Genomic DNA, 19145 nt, shown 5'->3' with positions numbered 1-19145 from the left:
GTGCATATGCTGCCAAGCATTTGTCCCCTCGCTGTGGGCTCTGGGTGAGTTTCTCGAGGCCTCCTGGCGCTGCCCGGGGTGTGGGGTGTCCATATGGGGATTTCCTGATGACCCATTTCTTACCCCCATGCTGTCCCGCAGACTCCATCTCTCTCCCTCCCCGCTCTGCCGCCTCCGTCAGGCAGAAGGAGGCGTCTGCTCTCACTGGTTCCCTCACACTCCCTGTTGCCAAGACACGGAGCGGAGCAGGAGAGCCGACAGTTACACTGGCACTCTGCAGGACTACTGCCTCGCAACGGACCCTCGCATGAATGCTATGCTGCAGATCATCGAGTGCACGGTGCAAAGGGCAAATGCGTTCACACAGCAAGCGGCACAAAAGGACGCTGGGTGCAAACACCCGTGAGGGAATGTGCATGCCTCAATATACATTTCTGTTGGACAATTGGTTTAAGCCACCGTCTCTCAGGGTTCAAAGGGCTACCAATGGCTATGCAGGATCCTCCAACAATGCAACATGGATATAAGACATTGAAATAGTGCAAGTGATGCAAGACTAATGTGCAGGGAATGCAAGTACAATAGATAAGATAAGCTAACAATACAGTGGCTGTGCTGTACGGTGAAATGAAAACACAACACGGATGGCAAACACTCACACACTGTACACTTTGCACCCGGCCCCTGCTTACAGATGAAGCGAGGCAGCGGGTCTTTCTTCTGTAACCTACTTTTTCGTTATCTCCCCGTCTCTCCGAGGGAGTACGGACGTCTCGCTCCCTGCGGCGCGGGGCCACCAAATGGCCCGCGTTTAGTTTATGTCGCTAATAACAGAACGCCACTGAGGCGTCTCTCGTGGATGAATAGACAGAAGTGTGAGACGCACTCACGGGGCTAATCTGTCCCTCTTGGAGCCGAGATCCCTCCGGGCCACTCGGAGATATCTTCAAGACGATTCGTTCCTCGAAATGTTACGTCTTCCGTGAACGGGATGTAATCGGGGGATGCAATGAAAATGCACTCCATCTGCAGAGAAAGTGAAATACTCCCGATGCTCTTCGCAGCAGATGGCCAGAAGGAGCAAGGGATGGAGGACGAGGCGAAGGAGGGTAACAGGTACATAAATAACACGCGGATGAGAGTGTGTTGCTTACCATGAGACATATGGCAGCAAAGCAGAGGCAGTGAGATCCCTCTAAACACGGAGCTTCTCAATCTGGCCCCGCCGAGGCCTTTTCTCCCAATTAGCGAAGCCATGTCGCATCTACAATAAAGCACATCATCGCGTTCAATTAGAGCAAAGTGTGCTTTCACAGCTCAGTAGCACACACGGAGAAACACATCAAAGCAACGCTGGATGATGTTGAAGATTAACCCCGAGCAACGGAACAGAAATGGTGTTTCTAGTTTTTCGAAGAGCACGAGAGATGAGCTCGCATATGGACGCGAGGCTGTTTGCCGCACTTCATCATTGATGTGTTTGATGTGTTGTGGGGGGTGAGCAAGACAAGAAGAGAAAGCATTGTGGACGTAATGTTCTGAAGGGAACTTCGGAAATGTCAAGCAGTTATGAGTCTTGAAGCGAAAACAAAAGACGTCTGTAGAAAATGATAATGCTTCATGTTATCGAGCTGTTGTGCTTCGAGTCAATAGGATGTATGTAACAAGGGGTTATTTGTACCGCGGCTCTCCACACGTACACCTAGAAGACCTTTCTTTGTTCCCCCCAATAAAAGTAAGCGGGTTAATTGCATCTGGGATTGATTAGATTGTTCTGATGGAGTGCACGCAGCCTAGCCCGTTAGCGCCGGCATGTAACTCCCAGATTTGTCTGAATTCAGCTCGTATTGCGATGCATTTCTGCTGCTGCTGGATGACTGCTGAGGGGTAGGCCACATCTGCCTGCTGCCCTTTCGTGTCCTCGCTGGCCGAGAGAAGCCCCTCACGGCTGCTCCCAACACTTAAACCTGCCACGAGTTCAGCCCAGGGGCCAGGTGCAGCAGACGAAAGCTTTCCCACACAAAGCTTCTCCTCAGGGGAGAGAGGCTGGAGGGCAAAGACGTCAGGGGGATAAATGCTGAGGTCACGTTTGATTAAATACTATCAGCGATCAGCACGCGCTGTTATAAAGCCGGCTGCTGGATTAATGTGATACTGATGTAGAATTTTAAAGCCGATAAGAATCAGATTGACATTATCAATTGTCGGTTCTTGAAATGTTTCTTAGAACACAGGGAAATGTTGAATAGGCAACAAAAAAGAAATGGTATTTTGTAAATACTGTATATTTAACAATCTAAAGGCCAACACACACAATCTCAGTGAAGACATGCCGATGTTAGGCAGGTGTAATGTTTGGTATCATGGCACCATGTTCACACAACCCAGCCTCACGGCATTTCGTGTTATAGTCACGAAATTAATTTAATCTATTGATTCGTGTTCACCAACACGATTTTCGCATTTTTTTTCGTTTCACACAGAACGATTTTAAAAGCAATGTATTTCTATTGGTAGTGTGTTTCGTGCCGGCACCACGTCTTTTTGTCCAGTCGGGTCTTGGAAGACCAGAAGCTAGCTGTGGTTCATAAAAACATTTTCTTACTAAATATCTTACCCTAAGCCTTTTATTTTAAATTGTATAATGTCTCAGTTTTTGTTGCCGTCCGCGAGGAAATGGGGCTCAGAGCCTCAGAATACTGAAATCTGTATTTTTTAAATTTTCCTTCTAATTTGTTATTATTTGGTGCAGGCACGAAACACACTACCAATAGAAATACATTGCTTCTAAAATCGTTCTGTGTCAGAATACTGAAATCTGTATTTTTTTCAATCTGTTTTTCCTTCTAATTTGTTATTATTTACGTTGCTTTTAAAATCGTTGTGTGACACGAAAAAAATGGCGAAATCGTGTTGGTGAACACGAATCAATAGATTAATTTTGTGAATAACACGAAATGCTGTGAGACTGTGTTGGTTCACAATCTTAGCTCAGCGTATTAGCATGCTAACATTTTGTAATACACGTTATATAATTCACTACTTTTGCATGCATGTGGTGCAAAAAAAAAAAAGTATTAGATAAAGTGAAACCTCATGTATTTTTTAGACAACCCATCCAACAGTTGGAAATAATCTTAAGGTTTATCTTCTGGGTGCCTGCAACATGTCGTGGAAATCCATCCAAAAAGGTCCTAAGGCGTATTAGAGGCATGGGGAAAAAGGTTGAAAATATTAGCCTAGACGTTTTGCTATACTTTTTCCATCTTACAGACCTTAACTACCGGACAGGTTCTGACAGGAAACCAGTGGAGAGCAGTGTCCTGGGTCGGCCCTGCTGACATGTTGTCAGAGGTGTCAGCCCCCCGTGGAGAAACACAACATCATCATCCCCATCTCCCACTGCCTCCTGCATGTCCATCTCACTTTGTCTCTAGCAGCATGTTGCCCTCAGTTGATGGAGTGGCAGCCCCACTGCTGCTGACTCACAACCCTGAATGAAGCAGGGGGGGGGGGGGAGAAAGCGTAAAGCTCAGTAAGTCAAGGTGGTACTGCAGTGGTAGCATCCTGCCAATCAGGAAGCTCTAAACGACCTCTAGAAAACTCAGAGAGAGGACAGAATAAGTTAAGACTTTTTTTTCATCTGGAAAACATTCACAAACAATCCGGCCGTGATTTACCATGGAAGGCTTTTCTGCGAAGAGACAGAAGATCATTGAGGGAAAACAATGGGCCCAGATGTTATTGTGGCTGCTCCACTTCCTTGAGTGGCGCCTCGTCATCGTGATGAATAGGGGCTCCTCGTTGTCAATCATGTGCTTTAGTGGAGCAGGTATGTTTTCGCTGTCTGCCTCTCTTCCTCTCTGCGGTGACTGATGGGCCCCGTCACGAGGAGGAACACCCGGTCTGTAGACACCAGAGACGACTGGCCGAGGCACCGACGAAATAAAGCTCGAGACTGAAATCTATTTTTTGAGAAAATGAAGAAAGGAATATTCATTGTACACCTCATAGGGGCCAGGTGAGGGAATAATGTAGTGAGGAAAGAATATGTTCATATATTTAGATTAGATTAGATTAGATTAGAATCTTTAATGACCACACAGCCAGGCTGGTGGAATTCGTGTTCAGTGCAGAGTATTGCAGCTTGTTACAATTCAACATACAATAAAAAGTACAGCACAGGGCAAAGACATATCATAACGTAAAGGTCAAGGTGTGGTGGATTGTTATTGTTCATTCATATATGCACCAGTCCAATGTTTGCTTAGTGTATCCAAGTACTGATCTGGTACCATGGCTGTATTCTTTCCACAGACTTCTGCAAAATCTGCATCCAGACACTCATTGGGTTCATCTATGTTATGCGAGGGTGATAGCAGTAGCAAAAGAAATGGCTTCAAAGTCCACATTGCCTGCAAACATGTAACTGATTGGTTGGTATTCACAAATCCCCCGAGTTCAGGTGATAAACTATTCCCTCATGATTGTTTTCTGATCATTTGGCTTTCAATTATCATTTTCGCATCCCAGTTCTAGCCATAAAACATATACAATTGATTGTCTATCATGCTGCTAATTGATTTGTTTCATGTATTCCACTGCCTAATAAGCAGGAAGGTCAGTTTAGTGCGATTGTGTTGTTGGTATATAATTGCAGATCGCAGTGGCTTTTCTTTCCGAACCCCGTTGAGCACGTTCTGTTTCTCCCACACATCTGTCAGCTCTCAGCAGTGCACAGCTTATAGTTTTAAAGCGTCTGATAAACGGGTCTTGTTATCCGGAGGTGTTGTTTGGCATTTGCTTGAACGCCCTTCACGTGTGAGCCGTTTCCATCCACTCGTGCAGTGGAGATGCCACAAGGTAGATTATTTTTCCGTTTAAATGTGAGTGTGAAGTCAGCTGCAATGACACATTATGGGACCGTTACAAATGGATACCTCCATCTGCTACGGTTTAGAAGTTGGATACGAATCTAACGGCAACTGTCCTCGTGTACAGCATGTGTCAGAAGCAGTGGAAGGAAAATAATGAAATATGTTCAAAGGACGCATCTCAAGGGACATGTACAGTAAATATCAGAATTGTTTCGACACCGACACCGTGTTTATTTCTTGCCATACATGTTACCTTTAAAGCAATTCCCTTGAATGAGACATTTCTAGTTCATACAGGTCTTTAAAGATATCAGAGCGTATCTATTCATTGATTGAGTCGCTACCTCTAACGATGTCCTGTGGGACACATTGTCCTTGAACAAGACGACACAAGAAGGAAATGGATGTTGAATCTGGTTGCTCTGTCGACAGGAGAGAGGAATAATGGAGATCGATGGCACCTCGAACTGAAGAATGCATGACGTGGCTCTTTTCATAAAAAGCTGGCCACGGGAGTTATTGTGTTTTCAAAGGATTAGAGAAAATTAAGGGTAGAGAAGCTGCTCTCTCCGCTCTCATTTCCCCACGACTTTTTCAATAATACGGTTTCTCTGCATCGCACTCCTATCTGTGTAATGGTCATCCCTCGTGAGGATTACTCAGCTTTTGTAACAGTTGGCTGCACATTTCTCTGTCGCCCATTTCTCAGTGTCTCTCTAGCATTTCACGACACACTCTCCATCGTGTCTTTCTAAATTGGAGTGCGTCGATGTGCTAATGAGCGAAGACAAAGCTAGCAGCATATGGTGATGATAATGAGATGAACAATGTTTGGGAAACAAAGCCGTATCTAAGGCTGAGGATGTGACACATTGCTTTGGAGAAGACCCAGGGTGGTGCGCTGAACGCCATACAGCAGCCTGAAGGCCATACGCTACGTGAGATATATTATTCATGACCGTGCATACCCAAGTCCTTCAAGCAATGTTTCTGGGCACATGACTGAACGCTGGTGCCAGTGACATGCTTTTAATAAAGTGAAATCCGTTTATACTTTCGCAGATGCTTTTTTGCCCCCAAGTGATGATGCAAGTTCTCATTTTTGTGGCTTGGAAACGGTGTCGCTAAACAGTAGAGTCCTGCAAACTAAAGCACGTATTCCCAACCTTTTAATCAAGCGTACCCAAAGAGTCGTCAGAATGTCTCTTCGATGACACCAACCATCAGATGCCATGTGTGTGGATGGTGTAAGACGATTACATTAAACTTAATCGATCGTTTTAAAACTCTTGATCACGGCAACTGCCTGACGTTGTAATCACACGTTACTACAGCTTAAGCACTCACAACTCTCCTTCTCTTAGCGACTGTAACTCCACAGTTGCCTACACTCTTTTCGGGTTTGCTAACGGTAGCTACTTTAGCTTGATAGCTAGCCATGGCTCTTTCCCCACCTTCTGGTGCTATTTCCTGCTCTTCCTGTCTCATGTTTGGTTACTTCCCGGCCTCCCTTACTGGTAAGGATACATGTGTTAAATGTAGTATAGTTGTTAGGTTGGAGGCGGGAATCATAGCCATAGAAGCCCGGCTCCGCATCTTAGAAAGTAACTCAGCTAAAGTAAAGCCCATGTTAGCATGTGCGGACCGGCAAAAGGAAGCTCCTCTTAGCCGTCCCCCGGCAACTCCCGAGCAGCAGGGAGGCTGGGTGACTGTTCAGAAGGGGCATAACGCGAAACCCGCAGGTCCCCACCAACCCGTTCACGTATCTAACAGATATTCCCCACTCAGCGAGACACCCGCTGAGAAGCCAACTCTGGTTATTGGTAGCTCTATTATGAGACACGTGAATTTAGAGACCGAAGCCTCCACAGTCACATGCATTCCGGGGGCCAGAGCGGGCGACGTTGAGGCGCATCTTAAACTGCTGGCTAAAGATAAACGTAAATACAGTAGGATTGTTATTCACGTCGGTGGTAATGATGTTCGTTTACGCCAATCAGAATGCACCAAACTTAATGTGGAGTCGGTGTGTAGTTATGCTAAAACAATGTCGGACACCGTAATCTTCTCTGGTCCCCTCCCCAATCTGATCAATGATGACATGTATAGCCGCATGTCATCATTTCAGCGCTGGTTGTCTTGGTGGTGCCCAGCAAACAATGTGGGCTTCGTAAATAATTGGACAGCCTTCTGGGGAAAACCTGGTCTGATTAAGAGAGACGGCATTCACCCTACTTTGAAAGGTGCAGATCTCATTTCGGCAAACATTTCAGGGCTTTGTGGACGTAATCCATGACAAACTGGAGTTGAGACCAGGAGGCAGAGTCGCAGTCTTACACGCTTCTCTGCGCTCTCTCCTAGGCAGTCACCCATAGGAATCCCGAACCCAATAAAATACCCAATATTAGCGGTGTGTGTGTCTGCCCAAGGACAATTTAAGGTAAAACCTAAAAGAGGTGTCATACATAATAACCTAATAAAAGTAAATGTAACAACTACTACAGTGCAACAAAACAGGAAGATTAAATGTGGTCTCTTAAACATAAGATCTCTAGCATCTAAAGCAATATTGGTAAATGATTTAATATCAGATTATAATATTGATATATGCTGTCTCACTGAAACTTGGTTGAGACATGAAGAATATGTCAGCATAAATGAGGCCACTCCACCCAGCCATGTCAACACTCATATTGCTCGAGGCACAGGCCGAGGAGGTGGAGTTGCAGCAATCTTTGACTCAAGTTTACTTATCAATACTAAACCAAAATGTAATTATACCTCTTTTGAAAGTCTCGTTATTAGTCTTACGCATCCGACCTGGAAAACTTTGCAGCCAATCTTATTTGTTACAGTGTATCGTGCACCAGGTCCTTATTCAGAATTCTTATCAGAATTCTCTGAGTTTTTATCAACTTTGGTTCTTAAAACAGATAAAGTAATTATCGTAGGTGACTTTAATATTCATGTTGACGATGATAAAAATAGCCTTACTGTTGCATTTAACTCTATATTAGATTCTGTTGGTTTCTGTCAGAGTGTAAATAAACCAACCCACTGCTATAATCACACTCTCGACCTTGTTCTGACTTATGGTATTGAAATTGAGCAACTATTAGTCGAACCGCATAATCCTGCTTTATCCGACCATTTCTTAGTAACTTTTGAAGTACTGTTACTAGACTACAAAGCATTAGTCAAAAGCTCTTGCAGCAGAAACCTATCTGTTAGTGCTATAGCCACATTTAAGGAAGAGATTCCACCAATACTTAACTCGATAGCATGTCTGCATGTAGGGGAGGAAACTTATACAAAATGTACACCACCCCAAATTGATCATGTTGTTGATAGTGCTATAGATGCGCTGCGAATAAAATTAGACTCTGTTGCTCCTTTGAAAAAGAAGAAAATAAAACAACATAGATTAGCTCCATGGCATAATGCCGAAACCCGCAAAATAAAGCAAAAGTCTAGACAACTTGAAAGGATATGGCGTTCCACTAAACTTGAAGAATCTCGTTTAATTTGGCATATTACTCTCAATGAATATAAGAAAGCACTGCGTAAAGCGAGAGCAGCCTACTACTCTTCATTAATAGATGAGAATAAGAATAATGCAAGATTTCTTTTCAGCACTGTAGCCAGGCTGACAGAGAGCCACAGCTCGATTGAGCCTTCTATTCCCTTAGCACTCAGTAGTAATGATTTTATGTGCTTTTTTAACGATAAAATTGTTACTCTTAGAAACAAAATTAATGACCTCTTGCCTTCGACCAGTATAGTGTTATCAACAGCTCCCGGAATCGTAAGTTCTAATATTACACTAGATAGTAAACTAGAATGCTTTTCAGCCATTAACCTTGAACAATTACATTCAATGATTCTCTCTTCTAAACCATCAACGTGCATGTTAGACCCAATTCCAACTAAGCTGTTGAAGGAAGTTTTTCCATTAATTAGCACTTCTTTATTAAATATTATGAATATGTCTTTATTATCAGGCTATGTTCCACAATCATTCAAAGTAGCAGTGATAAAACCGCTTCTTAAAAAGCACAACCTCGATCCAGAGGTTTTAGCCAACTATAGACCTATTTCTAATCTTCCGTTCCTCTCAAAAATTCTTGAGAAAGCGGTCGCAAAACAGCTGTGTGATTACTTAAAAAACAATGATTTATTTGAAGATTTTCAGTCTGGCTTTAGAACACATCATAGCACAGAGACAGCTCTGGTTAAAGTCACAAATGATATTCTAATAGCCTCAGACAAGGGACTTGTCTCTATTCTTGTTTTGCTCGATCTTAGTGCTGCATTTGATACTATCGACCATGATATCCTATTGCAAAGACTAGAGCACTTAGTTGGCATACAGGGAACTGCTTTAGGCTGGTTTAGGTCCTATCTATCTGAACGCTCTCAGTTTGTACGTGTTAACGATGAATCTTCCACGCAAACCAAAGTTAGCCATGGAGTGCCACAGGGCTCAGTGCTCGGACCTATTTTGTTCACATTATATATGCTTCCGTTAGGCAATATTATAAGGAATCATTCTGTAAACTTTCATTGTTATGCGGATGATACTCAACTATATTTATCAATCAAGCCTGATGAAATTAATCATCTAAATAAAATTCAAGACTGCCTTAAGGACTTAAAAACGTGGATGACCTTAAACTTTTTGATGTTAAACACGACCAAAACTGAAGTTATTGTACTTGGCCCGAAGAATCTACGAAACAAATTATCTAAAGACATACTAACTATGGATGGCATTAATTTGGCCTCCAGTGAGACTGTAAGGAATCTTGGTGTTATATTTGATCAGGATTTATCCTTTAACGCCCACATAAAATCAATTTCAAGGACCGCCTACTTCCATCTACGTAACATTGCAAAAATCAGGCATATCTTGCCTCAAAACGATGCAGAGAAACTAGTCCATGCATTTGTTACTTCTAGGCTGGATTATTGTAACTCTTTATTATCAGGGAGTACCAAGAAGTCAGTCGCTTCAGCTGATTCAAAATGCTGCGGCTCGTGTACTAACCAGAGTTAGGAAAAGGGACCACATTACTCCTGTTCTGGCTGCCTTACACTGGCTCCCTATAGAACACAGGATAGAATTTAAAATTCTTCTTCTCGCCTACAAAGCCCTTAATGGGCAGGCGCCATCTTACCTTAAAGAACTCATTATACCCTACTGTCCTACTAGGGCATTGCGTTCCAAGAATGCAGGGTTGTTGGTTGTTCCTAGAATCTTTAAAAGTACAATGGGAGCCAGAGCCTTTTCTTATCAAGCTCCACATTTGTGGAATCAGCTTCCAGTTTGTGTTCGGGCGGCAGACACCCTATCCGTTTTTAAGAGTGCGCTTAAGACCTTCCTTTTTGATAAAGCTTATAGTTAGGGCTGATTAGATTCAGCCCCTAGTTTTGCTGATATAGGCTCAGTTTGTCGGGGGACATCTTACTTCTTCCTTCTCTCTGTCTATACCCGTGTACAGTCATGTTCCGATTAACCCAGCCTCCCCAAATGTCTTTCTTTTTGGTGTCTATATACGCTGGGATCCGGAGTCATGGATGATCCTGCGGTCCTGTGTCCTGGATCGCGAGCGCTGGATCTTGAGTCGTGGCTGTGGTCCTGGATCATAGGTCCTGGATGGATATCCTCGTGGATTCATCTTCCTATTATACACACATGCATTTCCAAACATTTGGACTACCTATGTTGCAAATGTATTATCTTTTCAATTTACACACGGCATCTATTGCACGTCTGTCCGTCTTGGGAGAGGGATCCCTCCTCTGTTGCTCTCCCTGAGGTTTCTCCCATTTTTCCCTTTAAACTGGGTTTTCTTTGGAAGTTTTTCCTTGTACGATGTGAGGGTCTAAGGACAGAGGGTGTCGTATTGTCATACTGATATTCTGTACACACTGTGAAGACCACTGAGACAAATGTATCATTTGTGATATTGGGCTATATAAATAAACATTGATTGATTGATTGATATGCAGTTTGCTCGGCTCAAAAAAAGAAGCTGTATTTCCTTCAGGCTTAGCATCCGTGTAAAACAGTTTCTATCTGTGAGCTTTTTGGCCCTTTCACCTCAAACTTGCCCCCTACTTCTGGCAGAGCCAGCGGGCAGCAAGGACCCACAGAGCCAGGGAGAATCTGCTCTGTCCTCCCTCGCTCTTTTTCATACAAGCCAACTTTCTCGTTTCTATTGATATATAAAGATTTCATGAATTTCTGCGCTCCAGTCACGTGTGCCCTTTAAAGTAGGGCTGCTCGATTATGGCAAAAATCATAATCTCGATTATTTGGGTCAATAATTGATATCACGATTATTTAAAACGATTATCCATTTACTTTGAAAACAATTTATTGGAGAATTTTTTTTTTAACAGTATGTTTTTAACAGTTGATTACCCTGAACGTTAAGTATAACTCAACTGAAAAACCAATACAAAAAAAATACAAAAAAAAAGTAATAATAATAATAATCGTTTTTATTTCGATTACGTTGTTTTCGTAATCGTTGCAATCCATAATCGTAATTGCGATTAAAATACGATTAATTGAGCAGCCCTACTTTAAAGCCCAAACGTGCCTTTCTTTGTCCAGGGGCGGACTGGGACTAAAAATCAGCCCGGGAAACTTGACCGGCCGACCGGTACCGCTAGTCAATTGTCAACGGGGGGAAAACTCCCGGTATTCCCAATGGCCTCATACCAAACCAGCATGCAAAAGGGATTTAACACCCAGACCCCTGGGGAAATTCCCAGTAACTCAGTGGTCCAATAGCGAGGACTTTACTCACTTTGTTATCCTCACCTTCCTCCATGCTGCAGGACAGAGATATGGTCCGAAGTGGTTCAGACAGATTCATGGCTTCATATGCACTGTAAACCGGACAGGAGGGCAAGTGAAGAGGAAGCTTTCTGCTCCCCCGCCGCACACATAACCTTCTTATCATTTCACTGGGACTAAATATGCAGAGTAACAGAGAGGACCCCACACTCCCACACAGGGGATGTGTGGACTGTCACATAATGTACTGTAAAGGTGAGGGATACAGGCGAGAGCTCTCAAAGCTTTTATGGATGGAGAAAAATGCATGGCATCGATTTTCATGTTACTGTTTTGAGCTAATATCTCGTAGATGTTTACAGTTGGACAAAAGGGAACTTCTCGTGTTTCATTTTGAGACTCTATTCACACAGGTTTTCAGTGTCGCGGCAGAGTTTTATAGTCAGCATCTTTTCAACTTCAACATCCTGCTCGTGTTGTACCCAAAGACGACTCACACATATGCCTTTCAACCAAACTAGAGCGAGTCCTTCAATAAAATATGCAGGCTCTTTTGACAATGCCTGACAAAGCCATTAGGATGTGACCTAGAACAAGCTCCGAGGAGGCGAGCAGACACGTGAAGAGTAAGTGGAGAGAGATGAGCAGACAGACCGACGGCGCAGCAGGCAGCACAACATAGGTTGCATAACAATGACTTCTTCAGTACAGTACAGCAGGCCTGCCTGTTGATATGTGGGCGCGGGTGACTGCGGGACAATGCGAACTCGCCGTGTGCTGCAGAGCAAATACTACACGAGAGAATACTGTTGCCATGACAAGAGAGCGAGATTGAGAGGGTTGAGTAATGACAGAGGCAGTTTTGCAGCTGAAGAAAAGAAGAGGGTTTATCCATTTGCAGAGTGAGGAGAAAGAGGGAATAATAGATTAGTCAGCTGCTCGCAATTTTCAACGGCAAATCAAACAAGCGGTGAAAATTACACTGTGGCGATGGAGCCGGGCCAAGCGTGAGATAGAAGCACTCCTCCTACATACATGTGCTTGATGTCTCTCTTATATTTCTAAAACACACAACGTACAGCACACATCAAGGGACACGGTTGAGTGTGTTGTCTGCCCCGTTTCTATCCCTTCGGTGTGTCTACAGTGTACTCTTGTTTGGGGCATGAGGAAAGCACAGATACCACATGTTCGCCCCGGGAGGCTTCGCTGCTTCACGCTGGATGTCTGGCTTCCCACGGGGAGAGAAACGCGCCTTTGGAATCGCTCTGTGTTTCGTGCCTCTGCAGCGTTATATGTAGTGCACACTCATGTTGTGCTGACTGCACTGTCTGTTACCTGCCGGTCATAAGCTCATCATCCACACGCTGTCTCATCAGTGCAGCCACACTTACTGTAATCCTGACATTCGCCTTCGCCCCTGCAGGGTGAATTCATGTACATGTGTTTTTGTACGCTGAAAAGAGGGTTCAAACGGTGGCATACATTTCAAACTGAATGCATGATCAAATCCACTGCTGCTGACTCGCGACTCTTAAGTAGTAGCTTCATATGCGTAAACTTCCAGTTTCCTCCTGTCCGTGATTGATTCAAAAGCAATGATTTAGCCAATTTACTGCTACTTTTAAAATATACATATACAATTATCCAGTGTTGTGAGCAGGCCTTAAAGGTGGGGTAGGTAAGTTTGAGAAACCGGCTCGAGATCGCTAGAATTTGAAAATACACAACCGCAGAAAATCTGCCACTTCCTTCCAGAGCCCCTCCTCCAACACACGAACGCGCACATGACCAATGAGGGCACGAGATCAGTTTGTGCCCCGATGGAAGGCTGACAGGCAGGCAGGCCATCCAATCCGTTTAGCCGGGCGTTGTACTTTTTACAGTATCACGGCTTCTACAGATGACATTATTTTATGGATTTGTTGTCAAAGCACTTCAGATATTCATTGCTATCGGGATGTTAAGAGCATTCCATGGAATATAACAAAAAGTGTATCTCGAGCCGGTTTCTGAAACTTACCTACCCCACCTTTAAAGGGTGTAGTTTGGCACAAAGAAAAAGGTTCCATGAAATGGCGCACAACAGGGTTTGTGGAAAACGGGATCCATAAGTTTCTTGTAAAAGACGTTGCTGATTAGTTTTTCAAATGTATTTTCTTGCGCTTTTAGCACCACAAGCCGAGTATCATATATTTCCATTATATCAGAGAAAAGGACATATTTAGGTCCGGCATCTCCACTACCAGTTCATCAAAAATCTCTATTATGATTTCAAACTGTAAACTGCTTCTTTTAAAGAAGACAAAATGGAAATGATGAATCTATCAAACTGGAAGGTAAGAAGTAATCTTAAAGGCCAGACGTCCATTTTGTCAATCTCATTGAGGTCTGAGAAAAATCATAATCAGTGACCTTTAAAGTCTTCTGGCAGCCATTCAACTGACCGTGAGCTGCCTGTGGAAACCTGCTGCACCTGGAGCGATTCTATTATACAATAAATTAAAAAATTGTGAGTGCTTTTTTACATCCATTTCAGCCGTTGAAATTGACTAGTGCACAGGTGGCAACACATATTACTATTTCAAATGTGTGCACTAGCTAAAGCCTTTTGCACGAGACATAGAAACAAGACAGCAACTGCATGAGAAAAAGTAGGACCTTGTTGCCACCTGGAATAGATCTCAACTCAACTCTGACCTTTACATACATTGGGAGAAGTGCTGCTTTCATTTGAAAACCTTACTCTACCTCACACATTGCTGTATCCCGAGTTCCCACTCAAATAAAAACAGGTTTTTGGCAGGAGCGGCGTATAACAACTTGAAATGTGTGGAACGCCCTGATGAACCAATTTAAATGATTGGGATTTTTGTTTCCCTCTTTGCTATTATCGACGAAAACCCCTCGTACCGGATTACATCCAGTTACAGGATTACATCAGCAGTCAACAATACATGTTTTTCAATAGCACCCAGCACGGCTACTATAGAGGTCAGTCACAGACCAGTGTTTGGAGTGCATGCAAGTGGAAAACTGCCACTCAAAGAAATTAACAACATTTAGTGAGAAGTAATACGATTGGATTAGCATTTCCCAAGCATCCGTCGTTGGTCTTTTATTTTGTAGGCACTTAGCGTCCCAAGAAGCGATTATCAAAATGTCATTAGGGAATTCGAAAGGCCTTTTCAATCTTTCATTTGAAAAGTCTTTGAAGAAATGGGACAGATGAATGAGGTAATTCAATATTACGGTAAGACTCCACCAGTTTTAACCGCCCAGAAAGAACTGCAGGTTACGTGTTCAGGTATTTGTCAGAAAAACACCCTTCGTACAGCCAGTCCAATCCATCACTTTCCAGATGAACAAGTCTTCTGGCCTTTGTCCTACACACAACACTTTCTGTTCAATCACGCTGGAACGATGACCTTCATTGATTTTGTTGACCTCATGGCCTTTAACCTCTGCTCCGTATACAACAGCTGATCTCTGAGAGCACCAAATAACTGAAATAACAGATCCATGGTTGAGGTTTCTAAGCTTTTTTATGATCAGATTCCTTCAACTTCTCAGGGTTCTTAATCATGTGCATCGGCTTTATCAATGGGCTTTACGTTTGTATAGCTACACATGTATAGTTATTCTGTCTCAGGGCCGTTTGTGCCAATTATATTATGAAAGCTTTGTAAACATGTTCAGTGTAAACAAAGTTTGGCTGATATCCTACAATGTAGAGGTGTACTGTTGTGGGATCTTAGTTTAGCTCTGAGTCCCAACTGTATCCAATTATTTTTCCTTTCTTTAAAGTTCTCTGTCGTCCTTGTCTTTGTGAGATATTCCAGTAGCAGGACGCTAATCTGACTGTCACTGGAGATAGTTCAAAGACAGCAGTGACCTCAGTGTGCTTGGTGTAGCTTGATGACGCACTTTGACCACAACATCAGATTCCCCCTTCACCCCCTCGTCCTCCCGATGGGCATCACGTGGACAGCTGTCAGTCACCGAGAACAAAGCGCAGGGATGATGGGTAATTGCATAAAAGTCCTCGAGCAGTATTAGAGCAGTATCAAGAATGCATGAGGCGACAATTATACGTATTTTGGCCATCTTTGAAGGGATGGGTGGCGCAGTGGTCTGTGCGTTTCATCATCAGATCAAGGGGGCGTTGGGGAACTCCAGTTCGAAACCCGCTCCCGCCCCACTGCGTCAGGCCGTTGTGTCCTTGGGCTCCTGTGGGTAATGTCCACAGTAGATGGCCATTACATGTATGAGCTGTATGTGTATTTGTAAAGCTCTTTGATAAAGCGCTATAATAAATATAAGGATTATTATTATCTTTGTCAACTGAGTGCTAACACAGTGTTTCGACAGACCTGAAATAATTACAGCACTCTGCGAGCGAAGAGAAGTGGAGGAGAGAAGATTGTTTCACTCTGAAGAGAATTAGAGTAAATATTGGAGCAAGTTGGGACAGTGTGATTCGCCGAGAGCAGCAGTACACAGCATTAATCCTTGCCGTGGATTTAGAATGCTCAAACTATCAGCAAGTCTCGTAGACTGGATTGCTTAATATTGTTTTGGTATAACGTGCTTGCAATGTCTCCAATAAACCCACGAGTACATCTCTTGGAATCACGGTTCTGTTTAAGCCTTTGTGAAATTTGGTTTTAAAATGGATGATGCAACTCCAACATTTTGAACAGCTGCTGGGTTGCAGAGGCTAAATCTGGACTGGAACGTTTGACCATCTTCCTATGGACATATTTACACTATGTACATCATCTTTATATATATATATATATATATATATATATATCCTGCTTACTTGAAGTAAACGGTTTTTTTTTGTTGTAAATTATCGAGTGTTCTTGCATTTTAATGTGTGAGTTGTTTTATACCTCGGGACTGTGGGAAACAGTATTCCGATCTCTCTGTGTGTGCAAACATATTTTGAGATTGACGATAAAGTTGACTTTGACTTCCACGACAACCTGAGAAATGTTGGTGATAAGTCAACATCAAACTTAATAATATGGGACACAATCTCCCAGCATACTTGACAATGCCGTTTGTTTAATGAGACCAGCAGAATGATATCTCCCCTCTCATCTAACGTTGTGCCCGAAAGCGAATATGTCGTGTATTTCACAAATGTCCAAATATTACTCGAAGCTAAAAAACACCCGGTTGTAACCAGATGTTTATCTGAGGCGCAGCGAGGCTGTACTTTGAATTGCCAGCTTGTCACACCCGCAGCCAGCCAACTTGGCAGAGCAGACACGAGTCCATTGCATTTGTCGTCCCTCTGGTTCGACTTTCATATTTATCTGACCAGATTACAATACATCCACATCATTAAGCATTTGCGTACACTCACAATCTATATTCCAATTACTGTATATAGACTATTCTGCACTGTTTCTATTATAGTTTCTATTATATTCTATTTTATTTGATTTACTTGCACTATTTTATCTGAGTTATTGCTCAGTGGGAGGAGCCTGTGACCTAAGATTATCATTGCCATAACTACACCGTAGCCTTGCACACATACGAAACGTAGTGACAGTACAAAGGTAAGGTAGTGTTTTGTGTCTGTGTCCATGGTCTCACTGCGAATCCATTTCGTTCTGGAGTGCCTGAAAACAAGGGGAGAGCTTTGATAGGATATTGAATGGTGCAGTTGCGCTCTGAAACCAGGCACAATCCATTATGAGATAAGAAAATGGGTGACCTCGTGCTGGCCATTTTGGCCTCCTATGATTAACGAAGACGAGGACGGGCATTCACCGTGGCGGCGCTGAATAAGGATTCTATCAGATGCATGGAAGAGAAGGGCTTCAGCATTATCGTGGATCAATGCCATTTCCATTCACACAGCCTTTTGTACGCCGGATGTCTATAAGAACCTACATGTGTCATTTTTTTCTCTTTTCACCAAGCACCATGCGACATTTCATCACATTGGGGAATCTTGTCTCTTGTTCTTTTCTCTGCACGGCCTCACGCTGTCTGGCACTCCAACGCCGTTTTCAATTGCCTCTTCTCTCTTTCTTTACCTCGTCAGTACGTGTGGTTTGAATCACTGCCAGGACTAAGGGATTCATTAGCGACAGCACAAGTTGCTTGCTCGACAGTTGGACTGTACACCGCTGGGATACAACTGAGAAGGTGGAGGAGGACGTTTATATTGTCGGGTTGTTGTCCTTTGGGTTCCCCTTTATTTTCTAACGAGCAACAGAAGGCTATCTGTAGGGACACCTAAGAGGGCTGAAAGGAGAAGGAGACTGTATTGAGACTGTCCTTCTTTTACTGTCCTTGGTTATTCTTTAACTTTCCGCCTGAATGATTTTGCTCTACACACCTCCTTTTTGTCTCTTCATTTCTTATGCAGCCTCTTCCTTCTCATTTCCCCTGTTTTTCACGTTCCCCCTCTTGTTCCTTTCTCCAGCTCCGAGTCTCATAACTTGTTCGTACTTCTCCAATTATCAAGTGGCAGTATTTGGGGCTTTTAGCAGTTTCACTTAGCGAGGGTACCTTCGGCTTCGGTAACAGGAATTTGCAATTATCCGTCAAGACTCAGCGCAGCGAGAGAACAATGCTGGAGAGAGTGTCCTCTGAATTCCCACACAGTCTAACATTCGTGTGTGCTTTGAAGTCAGATCAGTGCAGTTCTGCTACACTTCCTCGCCGCTCTCGCACAACTCCGTCGAGCTTCTGGCGCCGCCCTTCAAATCTGTCCTTACATATCCTGCCATCTGGTGTCTGCATGTTACAGAGGAGGGCGCTTTAAGGTGCGGTTCTTGATTAAGGCTGATTCTAACATTAATCAACCGTGGTTTGGTTGAGAGGGCGACTTTTAAAATGTGCTAGAACATGAAGGACTGAACGGGAGTAATGGTCAAACAGTTTAAATATTTAAAATAAAGTAGCGGATAAACAGATGACGTTGTTAGCTAAAAGTAGTGGATAACCTATTGAAATTGTTAGCTAAAACTAATTGATGAGATGTTACATACTGAATAATTAAATAGTGTAAACACTAGACAATTAACATGTTCATGTACTGTAACTGTCAATATAACCCAAATGCCAATCAGCTTTTCACAGCAGTTTCTTCCCATTACTCGTCACGTTACAACTTCAGTTTAGAGTTCAGCTGAGAGGTCAAATGTATTTTAGATTATGTGAAAAATGCAGAGCACAGAATCTGTCAACCATGCAGACAAGTCAAATCAATTTGAAATGCAGAAGTGAATCTCCAGTGAGAGCATGTGGGTCCGATTGCAGAGCATTTTCACATTTGAAGCATTGAGTGCAAAAGATTGGCCAAACGTTACAATCACGTCCAAGAACATTGGTCCTGTGGAAATGTCTGAAGTGTCTGCTTGTGACAGATCGTTTTCATTGTAGTAGTAGTAGTAGTAGTAGTAGTAGTAGTAGTAGTAGTAGTAGTAGTA

At 43.2% G+C, this 19145-nt stretch overlaps 1 protein-coding gene across 1 annotated transcript in view; it reads left to right on the top strand.

Annotated features, from left to right (window-relative positions):
* shisa9a (shisa family member 9a) overlaps window positions 1-19145 on the top strand; it is a 68453-nt gene that overhangs the window by 25155 nt on the left and 24153 nt on the right. The window lies entirely within an intron of this gene.

This window comes from Pseudochaenichthys georgianus, chromosome 19 (assembly GCF_902827115.2).
Source record: "Pseudochaenichthys georgianus chromosome 19, fPseGeo1.2, whole genome shotgun sequence".
NCBI classification, from domain to species: Eukaryota; Metazoa; Chordata; class Actinopteri; order Perciformes; family Channichthyidae; genus Pseudochaenichthys; species Pseudochaenichthys georgianus.
The sequence above is the reverse complement of the archived record's forward strand: the minus strand, read 5'-3'. Positions and strand labels throughout refer to the sequence as shown.